At 33.8% G+C, this 4819-nt stretch overlaps 1 protein-coding gene across 1 annotated transcript in view; it reads left to right on the top strand.

Moving 5' to 3' along the window:
* Positions 1–4819, top strand: part of tmem55b (transmembrane protein 55B) — a 25614-nt gene that overhangs the window by 4644 nt on the left and 16151 nt on the right. The window lies entirely within an intron of this gene.

The following is a 4819-nucleotide window of genomic DNA, read 5'->3' as shown; positions in this document are numbered from 1 at the left end:
CCCAGGTTTAAAGCCTTTCAGGGCAGCATAAAGCCCACTGCTCTCTTTAAGACAGAAAAAAGAAAAATAAACTGTCAGTTCAGGTGTTTTATGAAATATATGAATCAGGAAATTGTCTATTTACCAAACTGAACGATTGTTGCTCTCTTCTTAAAAAAGACACTTTAGATTTTAAGATGGAAAATTGTTCTATTTTTATTTAAAAAGTCAATGTATAACACGGATGCATAAACACCTCATTTTATTTCAGTGTTAAATTCTGTTTAAAGTAAGAGATTATAATTATAAATGTCTCAGGACCTTTACTGGTTGATGATTTTCTTTATTTGGACCCCACTGGTTTTTAACTGATTTATTCCCCCTGGAGTTCAATGTGTTGGTTGCATTTTAACCCCTCAAGTTGTAGAACTCACAACACATCAACTCAGGACACTTTACAAAACATTAAGCAAACCAAAGATACACGAGTGCTTGCCCTGCTGCTTCCTCCGTTTGATATCCATTGATAATATTTAGCTAGATTTGTTAAATTCTCTTTTTTGTTTAAAGTGAGGCTTGTGTAACATCTGTCATTATTGTGTTATTTTTACTTATGTAAATGGAGGAAGATAAATTATCAGCTTCAAAATCAGCCCCAAGAAACTGGCTGCAGATATTAGGAATCAGTTTGTTTATTGTCAAAGTAATCAATATGATAGAGGCCTTAAAAAAACTTGTATCGCTTGATCTCTAGTTTAAACCATTCTTACTGACAAATTTGCAGTCAAATACACCATTCCTAATCAACAAAGTCAAGTTCAGTTTATTAGTCAGATCAGTTCAAACGTTTTCTATTTGAGGAAAAGAAGATTGCATCGAGTCACTGACTTATTGGGACAAAATAAGTAGATAAAAGCACGAAGACCTTGTAGTTGTTATTAGTTTAGGATTTTACTGTGTTTATTATTTGACCATCCTTTCAGAGCCATTGAGTTAAAATATATGCTAAATTTTTTCATTCACTGATTGATTTTTTGTAGATTTGACCCATTCCTCTCTAACTGTATTGACACCGGCAGCCTAGAAGTATTAATATTTATTACTCAAGTAGAAGTATAAACACTTTTGTAGAAGTTAGAGCATCAACTTAAGCTTTTCACTTAAGTAAAAGTGTAAAAGTACCATTTTTAAAATTACTTAACGTATAAAAGTAAAAGTAATGCAGGAAAAATGTTAAGGGTAGATGCTTTAAACCTCATACTGTTTACTGCACTACCCAGTTAAAGGGACGTTGTTTTCTACAATTCTGGATGATTTATTCCTTATACTTACAGGGTTTCCGGAGGTCATTAAAAATAATTTAAAGTTATGAAATTACAATTTTTTAAATTAAATTAAAATTGTCATTAAAATTAATTTAATGGAATTATGGTGGAATTTGAAATGCTTTATAAAAAAAAAATTGATAAGAACAATTTCGTCAGATATAATTATATCGCTATAAATTTGTGCAGAACTGCTTCCGGTTGATTGTTGAGAAAAGAAGCTTGAGAAAGGGGGAAAATGCAAATTTCAACAAAAGTGACTGGAAAACGAGGAATTCTGGACATTGCTGCAGCCTGTCGATGGTAAAGATGAAGAAAGATTTTGCCTTGTTTATATGAGAGTAATGGGTACTTGTTGATGGCTTTAAAATTATTTCTGAGAGCATTAAAAGAGCATTAAAAAGCATTAAATAAGATCTACTCATTCCTGTAAAAACCCTTATGGCAACAGTGTGAAATTTAACTTTACGTCTTCTTTGAAAAACGTTTTATATTGTTGTTTATCGAACAACAAGTTTGATGAAACAATTATTATTTTTTTTATGCCAACAGTCCATAATGGGAATGTGCTTAAATTAAACAAAACTAATGAGTCTTTTTTAAAAATGTAAGGAGTAGAAGTAAAAAGTTAGTCCTGTAAAGTATAGATAGTCAACATTTCTATTTAACTAAGGTAATGAAGTATTTGTACTTTGTTAATTGACACCTCTGCTGGAAACCAGAGAGATCTAGATTAGCTAAGTATTCCTGTCTTTGCCTGTCAGACGGGCCTTGGAAGCATCAGTAACTTTACATCATGACTGTAATATTGTTATTCATTATACCGTGTTTAACTACAGTTTGGTATTAACAGCTTTTTGTTTTTCTTGTGTAACACAGCAGCAATAACATCTGGCACTTTTATTTCTCCTGCTGTCAGTTTTAGAGTCACGTCTGTACAGGTTTCTTCACAAAGATAAAATTCTAAAGTCTGGTGGCCTTTAGTCCAGAATATCTTTATCTTGTGTTTCCTGCACTTAAGCACAAACAAGCTTTGTTTATTTTGCCCTGACAGCTGGATTAGTTGGTTTAAATAGTAAAAACAAAAAGTGGGACAGACTCGTAAATGATGGGCTGCGATCTGAATGATTTGGTTTGATGACTGCAGTGTCATTTGCTGCTTGTAATCAGATCTTCTTCCAAATGGCATATTGTCTGTGTCGTTATAACGCAAGTGTTTTACTCCAACGCAACAATGCAAAATCATTTAATTAGTAATCAGAGATGATTTCTGCATAATTTAAAGTGAAGGGTTGCTATAAAATAGCGACACAAACAGACATGGGCAACGTGTTTAAAAATGTCTGCACGTACAAAAGCTCCGTCATCCTCCTCATGTAGTAATTACACAATGATTCAATTATTTGATGTGATACTCTGAAGTATTTTTGAATTATTAGCTCCACAGGAAGGAAAAAAAAAACAGCTGCTCAGTTGAAACTTCATTTGCCGAACTCTAATCATGTCTGACCTCAGAAAAAGACCCCTAATTATGATTGGGAGACAGTTTGACCATTGCACTGATTAGAAATAAAAAAAAAAGCTGTGTTTAATTTCACCAGCAATCACAGATGCTTTCGCAGGAGGACATGACTCAAAGAGTTTGCATCGCTAGCAGAGCAAATCAATGTGCAGATGGGAGAAGAGCTTCTTACCAAGCTGTGAAGATTAGCATCAACAACTTGCAGATGGAGTCATTATACTTGGATGTACACTACATATCATGCAGAGGTTGTGTAGACATGCACTGTTAAGCATCGTTTCACCAAACGTACCATTGTTTATGACTAATTGGACCATGGTATCCAAACAAGTATTGTGAGAGATTTCTATAAGACCGGAACTTGTGCAAAGTTATCAGCATCTGCAGGTATTTAAAATGGATGGGATATTTATTTCTATTCATTAACGTTGATGTTTTGGATCTGTTAGGTACATATGGCCTTCATTCATTACAGCTGAATACAGCTTGTTTCCTTTTCCCTCTACTGACAGTGTGGGTGGTATTAACTGTTAATTATGGCAGCCATGTTTGAAACTGCACTGACACAATGAACCCCACATCCTTCTGTTTATGTGTGATTATTACATCAATTTAAACATTGATCTTTTTAGGGTTCAGCTAGTGTCCATAGTACTGTATTTGATCAGCACAACATATCCAGGTGTTCTGCTTATAATCACGTCTAGGACTTTTAGCTGACAACATAAGACAAGGCGGTGGGATAGCTTGTGAGTGTTTTACTGCATCATCCTGCTGATCTCGACTGAATAAACCCTTATCATGTAAAATACAGGGGAAAGTTGTAAGTGCAAAACCTGGATGATAATCAGTTGATGTCATTGCACATCAAACTTATTACAGTTTTACACATTTGTATCAAAAACATTGTCTTAAATTTGAGGCAGCCCAGGCATAATAAATGTTTCAATTATCTTAAAGCTATCTCAAACATTGTGCAATATAATAAAAAAAATAGCGAATGAAATAAAACAGGTCAGTGAGGTAAAAAGAATAATACAAATCAGTATTTTTGTAATCTCTTTGTGTATGGTTGAACAAAACAGATTGAGGATAATCCTCTATTCATTCTGCCTGTGCTCTAATAACCTAATTGGTACACCCCTTCTCCTTACAGTCTGTGGTTTTTGCAGATTACCTTTTTAAAGTTTGACAGTTGAAGCTTACGCCATAAAATGTTCATTGACAAAATGGGCAGAAAATTTGACAGAGGAAAAGTTTCAAGTTTTGACATGACAGGCAGGGGACGCCAACTTTTTTAAGGCTGAGGGTGATAGGATAGGCTACCAGTACTGACATATGAACTGCAGGAGTCAACATTCACATAAACTTTATAGATAATAAACATATTTGTATTGTTTCTCTTCATTTCTAATTTGCTTTTAGATATTGTCATTATTGAAATCCCTATAAATGCTTAACAGTTCTAAATTGTTGATATTATGAAATGCTCTATAAATGATTAAAAATAAGAGCAGCAGCATTAGATAACATTTTAGACAGTCCACTGATAAGTTGTTCTGTTTTAAAAGATGCTGAGGGCACCCCATGTGGTTATTAAGGGCCCCTTGGTAACCCCTGATGTAAAGAAACCCAGAACTGTGTCTAAAAAAAATGTCCCATCTTGTGAGTAGGGAGAAAATTCCCAGAAAGCCTTGCCTGATATCTGATTTCAAATATCCCTAAATAATATAAATAAAACAAATGTGTATTGAACTTTTTTCAGGTCACTAAAAAAATGTTAAAATCTGTGATTATAAGAGAAATTCTGTCTATTCTAGTGTCCTGCTGATCTCGACTGAATAAACACTTATCACCCTATATATACGGGAAAGCTGTAACCGCAAAAGTTTTATAATAATTGATGTCATTGCATGTCAAACTTGCACTTTTGCAGATGTTTACTAAAACAATTGTCCTAACATTGAGGCAGCCCAGACATAATATATAATAT

The sequence above is a fragment of the Cyprinodon variegatus genome, unplaced genomic scaffold (assembly GCF_000732505.1).
Source record: "Cyprinodon variegatus isolate N-32 unplaced genomic scaffold, C_variegatus-1.0 Scaffold17, whole genome shotgun sequence".
Lineage (NCBI taxonomy): Eukaryota > Metazoa > Chordata > Actinopteri > Cyprinodontiformes > Cyprinodontidae > Cyprinodon > Cyprinodon variegatus.
The sequence above is the reverse complement of the archived record's forward strand: the minus strand, read 5'-3'. Positions and strand labels throughout refer to the sequence as shown.